The sequence below is a fragment of the Seriola aureovittata genome, chromosome 14, assembly GCF_021018895.1.
Source record: "Seriola aureovittata isolate HTS-2021-v1 ecotype China chromosome 14, ASM2101889v1, whole genome shotgun sequence".
NCBI lineage: Eukaryota > Metazoa > Chordata > Actinopteri > Carangiformes > Carangidae > Seriola > Seriola aureovittata.
The window spans coordinates 7,544,448-7,567,063 of record NC_079377.1 but is presented as its reverse complement, the minus strand read 5'-3'; the positions used below and the strand labels follow the sequence as shown (position 1 = coordinate 7,567,063).

The 22,616-nt window shown below is 40.5% G+C and overlaps 1 long non-coding RNA gene across 2 annotated transcripts in view; it reads right to left on the bottom strand.

Annotated features, from left to right (window-relative positions):
• LOC130181514 (uncharacterized) overlaps positions 1 to 22,616 on the bottom strand; it is a 91,178-nt gene that overhangs the window by 63,302 nt on the left and 5,260 nt on the right. For both annotated transcript variants that reach the window (XR_008829582.1, XR_008829583.1), the window contains exons 3-5: positions 17,063 to 17,218; positions 5,426 to 5,580; positions 3,177 to 3,258 (exon numbers count right to left, since the gene is read on the bottom strand). This is a non-coding gene — a long non-coding RNA (uncharacterized LOC130181514). The remainder of the gene's footprint in view (positions 1 to 3,176; positions 3,259 to 5,425; positions 5,581 to 17,062; positions 17,219 to 22,616) is intronic.

Genomic DNA, 22,616 nt, shown 5'->3' with positions numbered 1-22,616 from the left:
TGTCTTGGTACAGTATGTGGGTTGGGCTTTAAGTAAGCCCTGCCACTAGAGACATGGTGTAACCCTATGCTGTAAAAGTGAGGGGGCTTCAGAGGCCACAGAGAGACAGGGGTGGGACTAATTTAAACCCCTGGGAGGCCTGGATGGGCACTGGCTTTTGTCCCCGCAGAATAAAGTCAGGCCACTTTAGATCTGGGCGCGTTGTGCTTCACACACAGCAAAGTCACTGTCGACTTGCATGTCAGCATTGTAGCACTTAAAGGTAATGAGATTTAGGCTTTCTGCATCATAAAGTATGACCGCCTTGAGAAACCCTTGAGACAATGGTGCCTGTGTTCTGCCTAGGAGCACAAAACAGACTTACATCATATCAGAATCGCCACATTCCACAGTGAAATATGATTATGGACTCTAGAGAGGCATGTTCCTTCTGTCAGTGATATTGCAGCCATCCCACAGTATATCTCTCAACAGCATACTGACTACTTCACTCCGCTTCACTTCCGCTTGCGGGAAGGAATACCACTTTTACAGTCCACTGAATTCTAAGAGATGAATCTCTGCAAACACCCTGCCCACTCTGATAAGGATGTTCTTATTTACTCAATTCAGGAGCATACATCAGTAATATCTCTTAATAAAAACAGTCACATTCTCTATTTTTAAACATATTGTACTGTAGACGTGAAAGTGAGCAGACTGCTGCAGAAATGTATCCCTTTCGGTGGGAAGCCAGGCATCACTAACACTGATTTCTTTTATTTTATAGTGCAGTATAATGAGCTACCTTCAGTTAAGACCTGTCACCATGCATTACTGTCTGACCACACCAAATGAAAGCTAGAAACCTAGATGACTACATGCTGGAAAACAGGCAAAGTGTTCATGCCGCTTGCATTTGTTCATTCTCTGTTTCTTCATCTCATGTGATCAAGGTATATGTTTGTTCTGTCTTATTCATTCCATATAACATGTATAAAGAGCTATTTTGAGAGGAAAACAAAGATAAAGTGTAGCACCTGAGGGCAAGATGTACATGAATGTCCCGTTTCCAATATAACATCACAACTTTCGCTGTGGGGCCGAGCCTGACTTCAGTCCTGTTGGAATCATCTTTTCTCTGAACACATAATACAACCCTACAGTGGCATGAAAATGTTGAGATGTGAATCTATTCACTCTTTAAAGTTTAGTAACACATTATTATCCGATTCCCTCATTCATTTTTTAAAGTTTGCTTCTTTCCCTTCAGTGAGAGGACATAATTCTCCTTTCCTTTCTCAAGAAATTACTTCATCAAAGACTACAGTGATGAAGCTGCAATAGTTGTAAGAGCTAGAGGACAAAATACATGTGGCCTAGAGAAAGGTGCATGCATTAGCATGTCATCAAAGGAAGCAACACCAGCTTGGCAAATCTGAATCTGAAATATTAAGAACATGACTTTGTGCAGAAGAGCTTACTTTTCATAAGTACAGTTCAGACTGTAAATATTTGGATACTTGCACCTTTTTTGATATTCAGGCTCTGAAGAACATCCCTTTTCCTCAAAAGAGCTCACACTTGGCTCAGAACTGACTGAGAAATGAGAGTTGTCATTTAGATTGAGATTGAAGAAGATGATAATGAAGCCAAAAAAAAGAGATACCAAAGGTAGCAGGTTTGCCAAAATCAACAGCTGGGTACATTCTAAAAAACAAGAAAACTTGAAAATGGCAAACAACCTAGACCAAGTCTAGTCTTGTGGATGACAGGAAAATCATTCGCATACCATACCATAGCATAACCTCAGAGGATTCACCACAAAATACAAACCCCTGCTAAGCCTTATACACAGAAAGGTCACGCTGCACATACAAAAAGAGTGGAACAAAATTCTATGGACTGATGACAACCTCTGTCAAAATGATGGAAAGAGGAAAGTGTGGAGAAAAAAAGAAAGACCTCATGACCCAAAGCCACCACCTAATCTGTCAAACAGGGTGCAGGGTTTGTTATGGCTTTGCCATGTATGGCTGCCAGTGGAACTGGCACACTGGCATTTATTGATGATTTCACTGCTGACAGAAGCAACAGGATGAATGCAGAGGTGTACAGGAGCATTCTGTGTGCTCACATTCAGCCAAATACTTCAAAACACATTCGACAACATTTCATAATTCAAAAAGAGAACAATCTTAAACATACAGCAATAGCAACCAAAGAGCTTTTCAGAGTGAAGAGGCCTGTCTTGCTTAATAATGATGCCACTTGGACATACAGTATCAATTATAATGCAACTACCAACTAAATCTGCTTCTCAGATCACAATCACACTTACAGAGCGCCTGCTGTTCTCAATTTGATGCATTACCTCCAGGATCTTACATGTACCATTATTAGGTATTTTAATAAACATATACAGTAAAATATACTATGTTAAAACAATATGACACATATGGATCATATTTATATTTGTTCCAGAATCTACTGAATTATACAGTCAGGAAAAAGTAACAACAAAGAAGACATACATGAGCTGCAGCATGTCTAATGGCAGTTGATACTGGTGTGTGTGGTACACTTGTGTACTGAGGACTTGCAGCAGATGCACCGGCCTCTTCACGTGTATGCACAAGCAGGAGTAAAGAATCGTCATCCAGGCAGGTAATTGGCTGCTGTTTACATTGCCGTTGGCATACCCCTCCTCCCCTGCTTGACACATCTGTAGTGTTCATTAGAGCCAAGGAGCTCTGTGCTACACTATGTTATCAAATCTGCCGTCTCAGGCTGTTCACTTTGCAGTGCTCAGTGCTCAAATTCATGATGGGAAAATTTTATATTTTAGTTAAATAGACCTTTAGAGTAGTTTTAGAAAATCAATCAATGTAAATAAATTAAGATGTAAGATATTGTGCAATTCAGACTTTTCCTGAATGCAAGATTTCTGTTGAACCTATTCGGAAATAGTTACCAGAAACCTTGTGTGTTTTTCTGTTTGTTTGTTTGTTGTTGGGTTTTTCTTTTCAATATGTTAATGGTTTGGTTGAAATCAATGCAGGGGGGTTGGGAACTAGAGGATAGTGGAGTTGCAGAAGAAGAAGAAAATAAAAACAAAGCGTGCAATAATGGAAAATCGGCTTACACAGGGAGACGTTGGAAAGGCAGGGAAAAGCAGTTTATAGAGGAAGGCTTACCCCAGGTGCTCTAATGCCAGATGGAGAAACAGCTGAATCAAATCCAAGGAAATTGACTCATCATCAGTTCCAGCCTCGAAATCTTCATTAAAACCCAAACCAAAGTGAGACAGAGACAAAATAAGGGTGAAGATGTAAACGCTAACAACAGCTCTTGAAACAACAAATTAAAATTCTAAGTGGTTTCATGGCAGAGTGATTTGACTCTGAAATTCAAGGCTTAATAGATTAAATCTTTGAATTATGTGCATGCCAACCTTTCTATTTATTACTGATTTCAAAACATATTAATTACACAACCACAGTGTATGTGTGTGCAGTAATTTGAAGAGAATGGGATGAGTGCTCTTTATTATATTCATTATGGAAGTTAGAATATCATCAGCAAATGCACCCTTTAATGAATTACCGTATGTTTATCATATGATTAGGGGAATATGTCACACCACACTCCATCTTGCCTCTTAGAGACTGCATATGATGACACTTAAGCCACAGATGCGGCAGTAATTCACTTATGAAGACAGTGAGAGGATTTAGTTTTAATCATATTAAGTTTGTACACTAGGCAACTTCACTATTTGTAGTTTGTAGTTAATTATATTGCAATTTACCTTTATTTATGGTTTAATTTAAGATTAAATGGATTCCTGGACATATGTCTTTCATGCTTACTGCAGTTTATGTGAGCCTCCTGCCCGCAGGCTGCTCACCATGATTATTATCACCACAAAGGTGATGCAAACGGTATGCAATGCATACAGGTGGTATTGAATATATTAGCAGTGATATACAGTTACAACAACACAAGACGGGAAAAAAAAAGTTATACAAGATGCAAAATAGATCTGTCCAGTAACTATAATGTTGCTACTACGCACCACATAGCAACTAATCAAGCATGGATAGTATAACTTAGTACAATTTCTCTGCATGATTGAAATTCTTTAACTGCTTCTTTTAATAAAATGATGCACATATTTAACTCAGGCATTTAAATCAGCCATTAACATTACATTCTGTCACCAGGTCATACAGTAAATCTTAATGCATACTGAAAATTTTCCCACATACACAACACAACACATTTAGTGCTGCACTTTTTCTTCTCTAATAAATAATCCTTTACCACTAACAATGACAACTTTGTCTCATTTGCTTCCCGTCTATATGTATCTGTGGTATTTCGTTAGTATCTGTGCTACCTGGCGGCATCCCTCAACATTTTGAATGTGTGATCATATTATTAATGTATCTTCAATGCACTTACATTCTCTCTCTCTCCAATTTCAGCAAAATTATACGCAACAGGCTAGTGGGAAATCATTTCACTTGTGGCTCTGGGAACACAACAATGGACTGTAATAACACATGACCTGCAAGGTGTGAGGTGACAGCGCAAACCCCCTCCAAGGATGGCCAGCCACAGCCAAATCAGCAGGTGTGAGTGTGTGTGCAGGAATCCAGGAGAGAAAAAATAGAAAAGAGAGATTGTCATTTTGTATTTAGAAGGCATCGAGTGGAGTTTTAATTATAAGCCGCCATGGTTCTCTTCTCATGCAACATTTTTCACAAAAATGCATTGCCTGTATCTTGACGGCCTAACAAACCTGTTGAAGGCACTTCTTCCCTCATAAAGCAAAGCCTTTGTTTTTGAATGCCCTAAATTCCTCTTCTGGTGTAAGGCTACTCTTCACACACATTACTGACACAAACTGTTAACACACTTTGCAGCTGGCAGAAATGTGCATCTTATTGTCCCATGATCATGGTGTGCACATGCATTCTTGTAAACACACTGACGGAAGAGATGATACAAACAATAAATGTCAAAATATACTGTTCTCAGTAACAGAAACCACCATGCTTTTGATGCCAGAATATTGTTGCTTGCCTGCAGATGTCTGTATTTCAATGAATGTAGCCATCTGTAATGCATATCAAGTGTAACTAGTGTATGTTCAAATTTGATCATGTATGCTACGGTCATAATGACATGCACCAAATGAGCAGATTTCTGAAGCCACATTTGATACTACCCTGTAGACATAACAACTTATTTCATAACAAGTGTGTGCGAGAAAGGACACGTCAAATACCGTCCCTGAAAGTCGGTCACAGTCTGGCCCCATCACTGCTATGTCAGGGCCTGAACAGCCCCACTCAGGGACCTCGTGCTCATTCTATTGCCTTCCTGATTGCCATGGGAGAGCTGACCTCAGGGCCTGAGAGGAGCTAGTATTACTCACCTTGACCGTGCCCCCTCTGCTCTGCAGTTTCCAATCAGAACTGGTGCCAAGCTCCTATTCCCCAGCAACCTCAGTTGGAGGTCATGGTTCTCTGAAACATCTGCTGTGACAAATAGCTGCTGGATGGTTGGCCCATGGAGACACAAGGAGAGGGTCTGTGTAATGGAGAAAAGGTACAGTATATGAACAGGACAGGCCTACTGAGCGGAGAGCCCCCAGGCAGGGGAACGATCCTCCTGGCACCCCTTGTGCAAAGTGCTAAAAAATAGGAGACAATGTCACAATTGCATAAAATCACACTGACTCTCAGAGAGTGTCAAAGTAAAAAGTGAAATGCAGGGTGCTAATTAAGTTGTACTTTTTGTTCAGTTGCTATAATCATCTAATATAATTTTTTGAGGGTTGTGGGGGTGGGGTTGAGAAATTAAATGGTTTTACACCAAGCAAACAGGCCTATAATTTCAATAACATCAACATCTTCTCTATGGTCTATCCTCCTGACTCTGAAATGCAATGCATGCATGAGCAAACACTCTTGAGAATTTCTGGTATAGGCCTTTCTGATTATCTCTTACCTTCAATTCACTTCAAAACTTCAGAAAACACACTTACAGAAGGAAGCAGAAAGAGAAAGACAAAGAGGGTGAGAGAGAGTGATGGCAAGTCCAAAGATGTTTTAAACATGAGCAGGTTTGGTTGCCTGTGTTTTGCTCTCAGCCATAATTAAATTCTTAATTAGTGAGCCCTGTGGAAGAAATACATGAAGATGGAATTCAATTTAGAGCCCTAACTCATTTGGCCAACAGTAAAGGAAAAGAGAGAGGGGAAGTGATGGTGCAGAGGTAAATAGGCAAACCCAGAAGCAACAAATGAGTGAACCGTTTTAACTTTAACTCGCTGCATTAATGCTTCTCCTGCAAATAAAGTTGTATCTACTATATTCTGATGAAAAGCTGATTGAACCTCTGCTGCCCATATCGCCTCCATCTACACCAGCCTGAGGAGGGATGGAAGACAGACTGGGAGGATGTCATTATTAATTTGTTGGTCTTGATCTTATGTGTCATTACAGTGCTGTCTGGATGGTTTACTTGCTGTGCACCAGGACTGTCCTGGTGTACTTCAGACTACATAGACAGAGAACATGGTGAAGATAGCTTTTTCAGAAAATGAACTTCAGGAGGAAAAAAAAAAAAGTGGGATTCTGAAGAAGTGTTGCACTTAAAATTCATTCATCACATCTACCCTGTCATGCACATCTTATGATCCAGATCATCTCTCTTCTTAACCCTACGAGTTACCATGCCATGCTGGACCAGGAAACTATCAAGCTCTACCCACGGGCTGGCCTGACAACTTTAACTCATCGAAGTGGGAAATAGAGAATCCATTTTTTAATACGTCTGCTAAGGTCTTTAGTCATGCCTGGCCTCTCACTGCGCCTCTCTGGCCTACCCCAAGAACGGCTGTGACATAGCTGTGAGGCTCCGAGGAGGAGTGTGGATTTGCCGCAGCCCTTTGATGTGTCAGCAGTGCGTTGGCGGCACACCTCTGTGCAATATTGAAATGTGATGCAATGACGATAGGTGAGGGTGAAGAACTGCCAGCGGCTAATTGAATATGCTCTGCCCTGCACGATATTCCTTGGCTCCAGGTCCGCAATTCACCCCTTGAAATTGCAGATGTGTTGTGTGTTTGTGTGTGTGTGTGTGTGTGTGTGTGTGTGTGTGTGTGTGTGTGTGTGTGTGTGTGTGTGTGTGCGCCAATCCAAGTATGTGGGAATTCAAGTGCAATGAGAAAAACACTAACTCCAACTGTTGTTCTGACCTGTTTTTCATCTAAAAATAATCTGATACATAAAAATAGATACATTCATTTTGAAAAATCCTCACTCCAGTCAGAATGCCTCCATGAACTGATGGTGAGCTAGAGGGTCAACTCCCAGGTGATAGTGTGTACTGGGAGGCAAGCTGACAAATTTGCTCATGGTGCGACCTTCGCAGGCGCTGCAGAGCTCTGCTGATCTGGAAGTAAGCAGCCGGCTTCCTGGGAGAACGGAGGCCTCATTGCCGGTGGAGTGGAGCTGCGAATAACGGGGATGATTGTGCAGTCAGATCAGCTCTGCAGAGGCAAGGGTTTAGAGGCTTTAACGTGTACGCAGCACATGTAATCCCCAAGCCCCAGGGTAGGAATGTGTGCCAGTAGGATTCTCAGCAGCGATGCCATTCTGACGAGGTCTGAGCAAAGATATTTTATGATAAATATATTCACGTACTTAATTGTTGTTGGATGAGTTTTCTTCTTTTTTTACTCTCAACAAAGTCCAAGAGACTCAGGGCTCCGATATTTATGTTTCAGCTATATAATAAAATGCGGCTGGATTAGGAAGTACAGTTTGTCAATTTGCATCTCTCCTACAAACAGGTTTGCCTTGATTCATCAAACAAAATCAGCAGGTTTAATGAGTGTGTGTGGTGGTCCTGCTATAAACACAGTCTGCAGCTCTGCTTGATAACTCCATCATCTAATCAGCCTATTAGAAATACTATTCGGAACACCATGAGTATTGGATTATTAATGCTTCTTTTCTTCTACTAAAACCGAAAAACCTGATCTCCAGAACAAGAAGATCAGGATGTTTGGCTTATTGAAGTTCACTGCCTTCTGTGTTCTCCGCCTCCTCTTTCTCCTGTCTCTACCCTTCCCTTCCCTTAGTTCACACCTCCCATAGGGAGGGTGAGGAAACCACGCATCAGCAATGCCGCATTGTGCAGGAAAAAAAATAAAGGCTCTTTGCAAAATATTGCAGTCTTGTAAGACACAAGCACGGGAAGAATTAGTCATTATTCTGAGCAGAATCTGTGACCAAAAAAGACAAATCTGCTACTAAGTGCATTTGTTTGGTGCTTAGAAACAACTGCCACAGGGTTAAATTGGAGCAGGGCATGCCCAAAAAAATCACAAATAATAGTCACAACTTTGACCTTGAGTTCAATGCAATGCAATTTATGTTACATGCTGTACATGGACAGAAAATTCTATATTCATCTCAGTACTTCAGTAAATTAAACATGTTAAAAGACCTGATTGTAATAGTCTACTTAATAGTCTAAAAATGTGCCCTTTTCCACCTACCCACGTCTAATACAACAATATTCTAAAAACTGAGCCAATCAGCCCCCTGGCCTCATTCATTTTATATTTGTTGTGTAAAACTAAGTGAGAATTTAAGATGCCTAATAGCAACTGAGAGTGCTGCTTGAAATCCTCTGAATTTTACCTTCTTAAGTGTGATTAATCATTGCGAGGAGATGATCATTTCCTTTTCAAAGTAGCATTAGTTCTCCGCGTGTAATCATATCAATCATCATTTCATGTCCTTGAATTCATTTTCGCCTTTTTCTGACTAAGCAGCCACTTCATGACATATTGTGAGCATGTGAGCAACAGATGATCTAACTCATAATTTATGCAATCAGATACATGCATGAGCTACTAAGAGGATCTTGATCTTCTAAGAGGTCGTCAGAGGAAATCAATCACATGAGAATGTGAAAAACATGACTGATCTGATCAGATAGAATACACACTGGTTAATGTTGGATTATTATCATAATAACTACAGCATCCATAAGTCACCCTGCCATTTTGAAGAAAATGGATTGAACACATACTGTATTCCCACACTGATGTGCATCAACAAATGAACAGCCAAATTATAATCAGATTATTAGATTAAAGGCAAAGTGAAATCAGGATCTTGCGCACTGCTGAAGATCTTTAAAAGCCGTGTGTGATGTGGGTGCTCATTTAGCGAAAAGGAGAAAATGGAAGTCGTTTAGCCAACGGAATATTACACCTTATGATGTCTTACAAGTGGCTGAGCAAGAATAAATGAAATGTGAATTCCTCTCAAGCACCTGTGTGTTGTGCTGCCACAGAAAATTCGGGTTCGGGGCATTAATTGTTTCTCTGCTATTCAATAAGTGATACTCATTTCAACTAGAGAAGCTCTTATTTTCTAAAATTCATGTGTTTCGTGCGAAAGTGCCTGTCAGCCATGAGACTGCCTTGAGACAAGCTTATTTATTCCATCACCTGTCTACTACATTTCTCTGAGCGCTTGCTTGTGTGCCGCCAGCTTGACATACTGCAGGAAGTCTATGATATCTCCCTCTATTAGGAACCTGAGTTTTACATAGGGAGCAGCTCCATGCTGACATGCAGAGCAGACTGATGGGCGCTGTGCTACTTTTAAACACAATTTTCTGCTGGTTTGAGGGGGTTAATTATATCTAGGTCACTGTTTTTTGATGAGATCTAAGGATGTGTACCAGCCGACACAAGCAAAAAAAAAAAGAAAAAGCTGCATATAAGCAACAAAAAAATTTGCATGTGTGTGCATACAAAGACAACAGACATTAACACATTTGTGCACATGTGCACAAACACAAATACATACACAGCGCATAGTGAATTCACAAATCCTACATTCAGAAGCCTCCAGAGCAACTAAGCCACTGGATGGATGCCTGGAAACTGGGTCATCTAAATCCTTAAATGCAGTCTTTTTTTAAATTCCAAGTAATTCATTTAATCTTCAACATCTTGCATTTGCATTCGCATTCGTGTTCGATGCTGGAGAATATGTTCAGCAGTGCAACAAGCAAAGACTGCCCCAGATTTCAGTCAGGGCTGAACTGTTGGCCGTGCCCCACAACAGTGTCACACTGTGTGTCAGAACATCCTGACCAAGCAAAAATCTGATCAAACTGTTACCAGTAAAGTGCAGCTCAAGATCACAATGCAAGGTACAGCCAGTGGAAAATTAACAGCATCTACTGTAAGTCTACATCATCCTCTGAGTACTGCAAAGCAATCCAAAAATACTCTCTATAAAAAGGCTAAAAGAGCAATCTGAAGGGACACAAGTGGTATGACCCCTCATGCTGTGGCTGTCTAACATCTCCACCTCTCCATGGTCAGTTAATTAGGTCATTGTCAGTGGGGGTTGTTATTGTAACCCTTGATACTGTCATACTGTGTAAGATTAATACTTGCAATCGTTAGTTTTATGTTAACCCCTTTCAGTCTACATTCATAAACAGTGTTACATTGTATTGAACTCTTTTCTGTGGCGTGCTCCCTTTCTGAACAATCTGGACACAAGTATGCACTGTATGATCTCTGCTGTATAACTTGCACTGTCCTCTTGAGATTAATGTTGCTTACTGTTGTTGCTACACAATAAAAAATTGAAAAAAATAAAAAACATGTTTTATTAGACTTTGTGGGCTATTGCTATGTTCTTGCACTGATGTCACCTAGATAAATCCAAGTACATTGAGTCATTTTTAAAGAAAGCCTCCCCAAGTGAGCAATTTTTAGACATAAGAGTAATGAATAAAAAGATATGAAACACCTTCACCCATTTTATTGTGTGAGAAAACCATGCCAACATACATTATGTTTGGCACTGCTTGTGGTGGTAAAGGAAAGGTTATGTTTACTGGATTTTTTTTTTTTTAATTCTTCTTCTAAATAATTTTATAATGCCTCAAAAAGCACCTCTCAGAGACACCAAAGCATCTGTGGTTCAGTTTGTTGTGAGTCCAAATATAATCAGAACCATTAGGAAATGAGCTCATTAGGAGAGCCCTTTAAGCACAAGCTGTTATGGATATTCTGAGACAATAGACAGATAGCCAGCAGCTCCCAATGTTTGGAAAACGTAGAATACAAAAATTTGCCAAAAGCCAACTTCAAGTGCCTTCTCAATATATAGCACAGGCTGAGTATGCCAAGGAGTACATTTGCAAACTCCCTGAAAGTGCTTAACTGGCATGAACAGCGCAGAAGGTTAATTGAGAGTGCAGACAAATCATTTTATCGCCTTTAACCACAGTTTGGTCCAAACAAAACAAACTGTAAGCATGATTCAGCCATTAGAGAGGTAAAGTCATACATTCATTCATCCCTCACAGAAACATCTCAGCATTTAACTAAACAGCGATGGTGGCCATTTCACAAATACTGATCACCAACTTCATCAGCTGGAACATCATTATGCAGATACTGTTCTGAATCCCTATCTGCAATTTGCAGAGACACCCTAGAGTGTTGCATTATTAGGTTGCTGCTCTGATTTATTCTCACTGATGCTGTAGATCAATCTAAATGATGCCTTTCATTTCATGGGTTGTTTGGAATGATGCATGTTACCGCTCTTTAATTGAGATGTTCAGCCCTTCCCCGGTGTCCCATTCCTGACATTTACTGGGGGATCCGATGAAAAAGAGAATTTGCATATCAAACACTGGTTAAACTATTCTCCTGGGAAATGCTTTTTTTTCCATATAGCACTGTTATTTTATCTGTTGTTTGTTAATTTATTATTTTTCGCATCATGATTATTTGATTATTTTAAAGTGAATGTGTCACGAATGTTTACAGCATGACGCTGGGAGACATGAAGATCCAGGATGATCTGACGGTTGCCGTTTTGAAGTTCACTTAACAGTGTGCGTTAGGACGAGGTCCCTATTTGAGTCCAAAGTCAGAGGTAGAATTTAAAATCTACATCATAATATCTGAAAGGACAGGTAATACACTGAGAGCGCAAATTACTCAAAAGAGACTGTCCTCAAACAAAAAATGTCTAATTGGCAAATTGGGTGCCTCAGCACATGACTGTACAGTTTGTGCACTGGTCAGATTAGAGCCGCAACAGCTAAAAAGTATTTTCTCTTACAGTAAAAATGCTCCATCACATGTGGCAATATCCCTCTCTTTTCTCCCATCACCGCCACTAGCCTTCATAAATAATTAAAGATTTAATCTGTGATATTTTCAAAAGGTCAGATGCACAACAAAGAAAAAGAAATGCCAGTCCCTCCTCTGCAGAAGCACATTCGGTAATCACTCCACACTGGGTTTATGTTTTCACCTGAAACCTCTATCAAGGGGGTCAGCAGATATGATGATGTGTGTGGAGCGGCGAGGAGCAGAGTGGAGTGAAGAAGAAAAGGTGGGGAGGCCCTCCATAACCAAACAATGTTGAATCTGCCATTGTCGTAAAGACACCTCATGAATATTTCATCCTTTTGTCTGGAACTGGGCAGGACTGATGTCTAGGGGAGCCACTGTGTCCCTGAGACCTGAGCCACTGTACTCGGTGACAACCTGGAGAGGACAGCCCCTACTTAGCTTGCCCACAGGTTCAGAGTGAGAGGCCACAGGCACTTTCATGCATAAATGTCTGCTCCATGCATTAAATGGATGTGGTCTTGATGGATTTCTTCTCCTGATGCATTATCAATGAGACCCACTCTCTGCATCATAGCCCCAGTCGAGACTGAAAGGGCTCTATCTTCTATTTCCCTCTTCAGTGCTTCTCTCACCTGAGAAGCAATGGAAGTTTAAACAGACGCCTCTAGGTGAGGTTTGAATCTTTAAGTAGTGAGGCATTATTGAGGCAGTTTAGGGTCCTATATGTTTGTCGATTGTTTTGCCCATTTCAGCTAATAATTAGAACTATATCTGCCACTTCATCATAATGTGTATAACATACATCACCAAAAACATAAATAACTGAATGAAAAACATAAGAATCTTATCCTCTTATTACTGTTTCCCTTCCTTTAGTTATACATACAGTACATTATGCTAAAGTTGCAAACTTGTCAAAATGAGTGATCAGACTTGGACTCACTGAATATGCAGGAGCTCTTCAGTAGAGAGTCTTTTTTTGTTTTTTTTTAAATCGTATTCATATGCCGTCCACTCTTGTTAGTGCAGCTGACTTATCTGCTTGTTCTTTCCTTCAGATTTCAGCTCAGACCCGGAGGTTTCATCTCGTCATGCCACCCTGGCATAAAAATGTTAAGACTTCACTAGAGTAAAAGTTTCCCTTCACTTCCATGGTGCTGACGGTAGCCTTAGTCTCTCTGTCACTCTCTCTCACATTTTGTCTCTCACGCATTCGCACTTCATGACTCGCTTGACTCGTATTCCTTTTGTGCTGTCTCCTTCATAAAGCTGGGAGAGTGGGATGCTGTCAGACAGATATGAGAAGCTGATTGTGTTTATCTTGCAAACAGAGAGTAAAAGACTTTGATTTGATGTTGTTTGTGCATTAATAGTCAAACAAGGCATCAGCAAACTGGTGGAGTTTTGTTTCAGTGATATGATGCACAATATCATTTTTTTTCTTTTATAAACCAGGTAATTTTTTAAAAACACATTACTGTCCTACAAAACCAACGCTTCTCCTCCACACATTTTCTGAGTGCAATCTCAGTTCACTGTCAAACCCAATTATGTTTCCCCAACTTCTTTTAATATTATCACTTATTTCTGAAAACTGCTTATTGTTACTGCCTTCTTTTGTCTTTATTTCAAGGCGTTTTGTGAATAGAGCATATATTATAGTGGTAGGTAAGAAAAACAAACAGACAGAAAAGGTGTCAGTGGATGCAGGTTGTGGGCTACACTGTAAAGAAGACACTGCCGCAATGACACCAACAGAAAATCCTGTTTCTCCTGTTCTCCGTACAAAGTCCCTCTCTCATTCTCTACTTCGCCCATGCCTTTTCACTGCCTGAGCTTGTTATTTGTCATCCTAGCTATCTAGATATCTATCCAAGGTTATTTAGTGATATCTGATGGTATTAATTAATATAATATGGGTCACAGTGCTTGTAAGGTCGAAGATCCATTTCAAAGAGATAAAATGTGAGATCAAGACGTGTGCGTGTGAGAGAGACAAAGCAAGAGTGGGAGTTCGATTGCATCTGTCTGCATAATTGTATGCCTCCCTCATCTAATACTCACCTGCTTACTGTGGGTCTGAGGGGTGTCTACTTGTCAGAGATTGTGTTTTGTGTCCTCTGTTTGTAGCACCCACTGTTTTTAACCTCCACTCTGCCTTTGAGTTAGTATGATTCTGTCAGGCTGCAAACCTAGCTTGGCAGGCCCAAAACAGCCAGCCTTTCCATTAAACATTCATGAACTGCAGTGCAGTGGCACCAATGCAGAAAGGTCACTCAAGAATAATCGGTTTAGTCAGGTATAGCTCCGCACATCAACGCGCCTGCCTATAATAAATAAATATGTTCCCTACAGACCTGCACCTGGTAGCCTGCGCCTTTCATAATAGAAAAAGAAAATCTCATTCTTGCATGTTGCTGCTACTGAATATGGTACTAGAGCAAATAATTTCATGCAGTCAAATGCTGCTAGAGAAAGAGATCATATGTCTCCCGTTAGTTTCTCTGCATTGGCTCCCTGTAAAATCTTCCTCCGTAAGTACAAATTACTTAATGACCAACCTCCATCAACCTCCCCTAAACCTCATAGAACCCTAACTCTTCGCTTTCAAAATGCAGGCTTGTGGTTCCTAGAGTTTAGAGTTGAATGGGAGGCAGAGCCTTCAGCTATCTGGCTCCTCCCCCCACCGGTTTGGGTTCAGGAGGCAGGCACCCTCTCTACATTTAAGATTAAGCTTAAAACTTTCCTCTTTGATAAAGGCTGGCTCAGGTGAGCACTGAACATTCAATTAGTTATGCTGCTATAGGCTAAGGCTGCTGGGGGAACTCCCATTAAGCACCTCTTCTCTCTCGCCATGCATTTATATCACACTACTGCATGTCATTAACTTTGTGTTTTCTCTCTCAAGCAAGCTTTTCCCCTGGCTTTTTCTCTCTGTCCTCATTCTGTAGGTATCTCTGACTCTGGAGCAGCAGGATCTGGACCTGTCACTACCACTTCACACTCACAAACAACTGTTCCTGGTCTCTCTCTCTTCTCTTTCCCCCATTTCTTCTTCTCTCAACCCCATCGGTTGAGGCATCCACTCTGAGTCTGGTTCTGTCAGAGGTTTCTTCCTGTTAAAAGGGAGTTTTTCCTCCCCACACTCGCTCATGGTGGGAACTGTTGGGTTTCTCTGTACAATACTGTGAGGTCTTGACCACACTCTGTAAAGTTTTGATTTAGCACCATATAAATAAAAGTGAATTGCATTGAAATATAAGTTACTCACTCTAACCCAACATGTGTGTCTCTTAAAGAGGAGGCCAATTATTGTGCCATTAAAGAGCCGGTTCACCCAAAACTCAAAAGGAACTTATAATGCAATCCATATAGCATTGGTGTGATTTGTTTGAAGATACTGGCTATTGTTTGTTTTATTTTGAAATGACTTACTGCCATTTGATTTATGGCAATCAAAAGTCCTAAAATATGCATTTGTAAATTCCAATATCAGTGTGCCAACAAAATTTCTGAAATACGCAATACGCAATATTATGTGCAGTGAATGACAGTGAGTGATGGCTACAGGTACTTAATGAAATGAAAGAGATGACTCTTGCAGTGTATGTCCTACAAGGAAAAGTCTGTGCACTTCTCCCACCTATGTTGGTTGCTTTTGTTTGAGTAATTATGCAAGTAAAGAAATATGGATGTGTACCAGAAGCAAATGGTATGGCACCAGCATCACCCCTGTGGCTCTGCATGTTTGAAAACAGTCATTGTATTTAAGGACAGTTCTCTTAAGTAAACTGCAGTGGTGCTGTAAAGACAGACTGTTTAAATGGTTATTCACTTTGCATAGTGTCATTGCAGCATTAACCTTATCATTTTATCTTCGGCAGTTGCAGGTTGTTTAAAGCACACAGAGGTAGCTGAGGCCATTAGAGAGTAATCACAGGGGATCTGATTCAATGGACTGGGTAAGGCTGTTGGAAGGACCAGCAAAACAAATCACATTACACCTCAATTAACACCAGTGAGGCCTCTGGAGTCCAGTTTCATTCTCAGCAATAAAACTCTGTCTCTCTCTCTAACACACTGTCCACATGCAAATAACCTACATACCATACATCTGATGAAATGACAGTAAGAGAAAACAGACTACAGAAAGACATTTGCTGTACACGTACGTTCACGGCTTCAGCAGAGCTAGTTACAGTACAGAACTGCAGAGTCTCACTTGGTTAATTATGAAATGCTGCATCTGGCACAGAGGGCAGCGAGCTGATAAGTCCGCCCTGTGGAGCAGCCGGTGTCCCCATCACAAGACAAGGACAGTCCAACAGAGTGCCCACTGTACAGCTCAGGGCCAATTACCCACCTGCTTCATGACTGCGGCTCATGGGTGTCACTTCATGCTAATACCAGTCCCATAATTGCTGTTGTTTTCCCAGTTAGAGGGTTATGGAAATGAGATCTTAGCAGGTTTTAAAAGCCACTCAAATTAGACCATACAACTGATTGGCTTTATTCGGATCGTTAGATTCAAGAGCAGGAATTACTGATAAGAGACACTGCCAACTGCTAGTATTAAATAGTCATTAAAAAGAGACTGGAAATTTTTGAAGGCATATAAATCCAATTATCTGGTAAATTAAGCTTAATTATACCTGCTGAAACTTTGCAGCTATTTGAAAGCAACGTTTAATTTGTATGAGAAAAAAAAACAAGAATAATTCATTATGTAAAATTAAATTATCTTGTCATAGAACTACAATCATTAACTGCAGCTACAATGTGATCCCACTGCTCTAGTCAGAGTAGAATACAAGTGAAGAAAGTAGTAAATACATACAACAGTAGGAAGAGCACTTACTATTTTATTACCTGCTTTGTTATCGCTGTCACTATCTGTTTTTCACACTGGTTAGGCAGCATGCTGGAATAACGTGCCTCCCATTAATTTCACAGTCAGTTCCAGAAGCTGCATCCTGCTCCCCTTCTCTTTGGCGTTATTTCCCTCAGGACATCACATGAGGGGTTCTGAAAGAAGGGAACAACTCAAGGTCAGAGAAAAATTGTAGATGCCGGAAGGCCAAGACCTGTATTTTATTTTGACCATCATAACAATCCATGACATTGCTATTTTTACAGAAGTGATTAACTTGGATGTGTGCAAAAGAGAAAAAAATATCAGTCTATATCAAGCCTTGGTCTCACAGGGTTGCTCTCTAAAACTGCCTTGCAAATTAAATATACAGATGCTCAATAATTAAAGCAGACATTTTTGTGTTCAGCGGCACAGTGTGGTACCAATCTTATCAGTACAAGAGCTCCGTCCAAAAAATTATTTTTTGAGTGGAAATGCAGCCTTTCCCCGACTTTTATGACTAATCAGTCAGTTCTATGCTTCAGCTGGCTTTTGCCTCCAAACATATTAGTGAAGATGATGATGAGTGACATGAACTTTTACATCTCGCCCCAATTAGCGAGGCACTCTTGTCCCCCCTCAACATTTACTATAGGAGGAGGGTTGACACATGCCCGTCAGTCACTCACCTCTCCTTTTTCCCCTCCTTTCGCCTGCACACAACCCTCCCCCCTTGCCTCTAGACAAACAAGCCTGTTGCCACCAGTGTCACAGCCAGCTGCCATCCCTCTCAGTGCCTCTTGTCCCTTTTTCAACTGCAGACTGAGACTCAGCAAAGAGAAATCATGAGTGTAAAAGCCACCACAAGTGAGAGTCCAATCAGCACTTTTAATGGAATATACTGGAAATGTTTTTATTCATTAGGTTGTTTACAAATGCTTCTGCTACATCTATTCAGTCTTCCCTCACCATTGAATAGGTCGGAGAAGTTCTGAACTTATATGGTTTCCAGCCCTCCGAAAACAAAAAGACAAACCGAACAAAAGTTATTATTATAGTTTGGTATGGCAATAGTTATATCAGTACAGCACTACAAGGACCATCAGAATATTGTCTCAATCAACATTTTCAACCACAAAATGTGTGTGTGTAGCCATCCAGCAGATACCCACAGTGATGGCAACATGAGCAGACACACTGCAGGAACGTTTTTATTTCTCCTGTCTGAGCACGAAATGGGACATTACTCAGTAAAACTGTGCGGTTTTTAGCACTCCAGCTTTTAGCACCAAATCAGAGGCAAGATTTTGAAAACTGTCGCCTAATGGTGTGAATTTTTACTACTGTAGCTGTGACATGAAACACTGTAAACCACTGAAGAGTGATGTGATCAGGGGGAGGAGAATGTTGTGTTTTTTTTCCATGGTGTAGTTGACTGTGAAAGCTGCAAAGAAAACATTTTTAACTAATTCAAACTGGTAGACATACTTCACACACTGATGCCATCAAGCTCATCCCCTACTCTCTTTTGTGATTTTTAAGGACATGCCAGACATTTGAGAAATATTGTGTTAAACGCATCCATTTGTTTTATTGATCTCGCTTTCACGGGGTGAAAGTGAACCATTAACTACTTCTTTGCTCTAAGAGTCTCCTGTATTGACCTGCTCTTGTTTGGGATTCGTCCAAAGAGAGAGTTCTGACAGTGAAGCGAACAGTAAACAGTCCATAGACGAGCAGAAGCCTCAGAGAAGACAAAGAATTTCATGTCTGTGTTTAACCAAAAAAAAAAGAAAAAAAAATCTAAAATAAACGTCTATTTGGCTGTCTGCCACTTATAAAGGAAATGAGACTAGCTGATGTGACTGGCCTTTATTGAAGCCCATCAGAACTTGAGAACTTGAAGCACACCTGCTGATACTGTCTTCTTCCTAATAATAAAGCCATCCTGCTCCGGCATCCTCTCCACATTGCAAAGATTGCAATAATAACTTGGTTTCAAGCTTGCGCCCCCAGTTTGCACTACGTCGTACGTTGGATTTACACCCAGTTTTAGGAAAATAAGAGGCATGAGAGTCAAGCTCTCACCGTGTGTTGCCTCACACAAGCAAGGATAAAACCTGCAGTGCAGTGACAAGGAGTCAAAGCTCTGCATAGCTTATAAGGCTTATTAACATTCCTCTCCAACTCAAGCTGGAAGAATAACAAATATTGAATGTGACTTTTAAATACAGTAACTGTGATATTCCCATTTGAGGACTGGCAGCGTGTTGTAAATGAGTGGAACGGCAGTGTGTCGTAATGTGGATTGATACTCTCATAACAACTGTGCTCAACTAAGCAGGCTTTCAAAAAAAAAGCCCCTTCGGCTATCTGTCTTTCTTGCTCTTTTTATTTCTCTTTCACTTTTCGTAGTAAATTTGATAGCATGGCAGACCAGCTCAAAGCACAACTGGTCCCTCTTTTCTTGTGGACTGGTACACTGCTATGCATGGTGGTGAAAAGCTGTACATAATGAATTTTACTGTATATGCTTTATCATGTTTTCATACGTGTATTTGTGCATATTGTGCTCAGTGTCACTTTACTGTCATGTTTTAATCAACTTTGGTTGAACTCACAATAGCAGTGTATCACATAACCAACAGCCATTTTCAAACCTATTAAGTCTGATTATTTCATCTGTTTCAAAAGCCATGCACTAATTTGAAATGTGTGTAATTTATTTTTGGAAAACAAACTAATATTTCACACTAAAAGCCCCTCAGAAAATGAACACATTTCATCATCAGCCCCTCTCAGCCTGTAACAAAGCTCAATTAAATGTTTTAAATCTTATTAATTCATGTCCTGTAAAAAAATAAATAAATAAAGATTTTCAACATAAAGGATGCACAAACTCCAAAACATCCTTGTAACAATAAACTGAAACGTTTGCTAGTAGAATTCTCAGTCAATCAGCTGTCTACTTCAAAACCATACTGAACACTTGTCACTTTAAATGACTGGAAACAAATGGAATGTGAAACACCCACCTACCCATCAGTCACAGCGATTGTTGATGTTGACTCTATTGTCCTTTGTTCCAATTTTTACTTTTTCCAAGTTTTTTGTATGAATAAACCACCTGAAACTCCATTTGCTGTTGCTGTATTAATTATGTCTTCCTGGCAAAAGAATCATAGATCAAACTAGTTATAATATATACAGCACCTTTACTCACAAAACACATGCAAAAGTACAATGCTGAACATCTGAGGTGTCACTAACACCTTCCTCCACGTATCCTTATTTATTCCTTTTCTTGACAGTCCAGTTCCTATAAACTCCTTACTTTTACAGCAGGAAAATGGCTGTCTGCGCCACTGTGTGTCTCATCAGCTGTGTGTCCAAAACACAACATTTTCTCCACCCTATCCTGAACACGGCAAACTCCCATCTATCCTCCCGGACACATTTGCCCAGTGTGACAATGACTTCACAAGGCCCTAGTACGGGAGGAAAGACCATCCGTTAAAATCAGCCCACGTCAGTCCATGCATCAAACACCCTGGAAAGGAGCTCGCTTCCAGGAGGCCCTGCCTTTTCCTGGTTGTCCAGTTACCTATCTGGATGGCTGACTGACAACATCAAGGAGATTTAGTGCAGCCTCTCAGTGGGCCCTGGTAGGGACAATCTCAGTAGATAGGAGACAGTAATTACAGCTCGGGGGGGGGCGGCACACTGGGATTCTGTAGCCTTGCAGAGATACGATGTCATAAGGCCAATAGATTCTTGGGTGCCTGGAACAAATGGTTGCCTCAGTTGTCAGAGCAGAAAAAAGAGCTTCAGATATGGGCAAATTTGACTTCAGAGGAGGTGATTTACTGGTTTAGCTGCCTGCTTAGTGACATAATTCTACCAAGATGGGAATATTAAGACTTTGAGTTCAAATTCTGACTTATGTATGAGAAATTCAACATTAATAATGCTTCAGCAAAGCCCATTTCACTTAAACTATGCTGATATGCTGGACTATGCTAATAACCTCAGCTACCTATATTATTTCTGCAGCAAATAAATATTTTAAATCTTCTCATGGTATTAATAATCTGCTTTTAGGATCAGGACAGTAAAGTAATGCTTATACAGAGAGAAGGATAGATGAACAATGGACATATAAAAAAGAAGGACATACCCTGGGAAGAAATTTTCTCTAGCCCTTCAGTGACTCATTCACAATATCTGCAGGACATAATTAGAGTCAGCACAGATGATAAAGTGCCGACCTTACCTAAAGAGACATACATTCACAGCAGGGTACACATGGCCACTGGTGATGACTGCAACATCATCCATTTCTAAATCTTCTTGCTTCATCTTTATTCTCCACCATCACCCCGTTTCTCCCAACCACTCCATCATTCTCCTCTGTCATTCTGTCGCTCCCTCTTACTTTAACCTTTCAAGCCACAATCTCACTTTCTCCCACTCTCTCTATAAATATCTGTCTCTGAGTCTCTTTTCCCCCCTCTCTCACTTCTGAGGAGAGCAGGGGAATCTTCCATCCCCCATGGATGCAAACACCCACTCAAGGTTAGGAGTGCTGCAGCTGCAGGGGCTAACAGACCAGGGTTTCTACTGTCACACAGGACGAACTGAAAACATTTGTAGAGTCCACAGCATTAATAGCCCACACTGTCAAACACAAATTCACTTATCTGATAAAAGAATCCAAAGCTTAATTGAATTTTACGGTCTATAAGACTCTAATACAAAGTGATGTTTCAGTGTGTTCCCTCTTTCCCCAAAATACTACAGAGAAACACAATTAAAGTTTTATAACCTATTTAGCTGACAGGAAAACACTTTCTGCAGTCTTATCCCCCAGCAAAGCAAAAAAAACAACAATGAAACCATCTTATGCATGAACCTTTTATGGTTCTCTCATTTCTCATGGTGGTCCAAATGGATTGAGAGCTCTGCAAAACTATACATAGCCACCCTTTTTAACTCTCCCTCCTGGCAGCCAACCCAAACAAATACACGCTCGTATCACAGTACAGAATATCACGCTCCTGCCAGTCAAACATCCAAACGTAAGGAATCTGAGCTTATTCTGCTTGTAAGTCTCACATGCTAAGAATGTTTGAAAGGGGCTTAAATGTAAAATGTAAATTCAAGATAGCACAGCAGATACAAAATTCAATATTCCTTTTTTAATGTTTCTTCTTAATGCTGTCTGATGTGGGTATTAAAATGAGGTCAGCCAGGCCTGACGAAGAAATTACATGATTTAATGGCACCCCAGGGGAAGTTTAAATATAGCTCTGCATTACAACTGGCCTCCAATAGCACAGCATGACATGGGTTCATCCATAAACACTTAAATCCTGGATGGGTCCCGGTCTAAGCACAAGTATTACAGTGAACAAATACTACAAGTCAGTGAAGACCTGCCAGTCTGCTGAAGCAAACACATTTGCTTATAATGAAATATCCCAGTATAGGGAAAACATGGGTGGGGTGGAGGAAGTGGGGATGGGGCTGTGTGTTTAATTGTTGACTGAGTTGCTGTGCCCTGCACTGCCA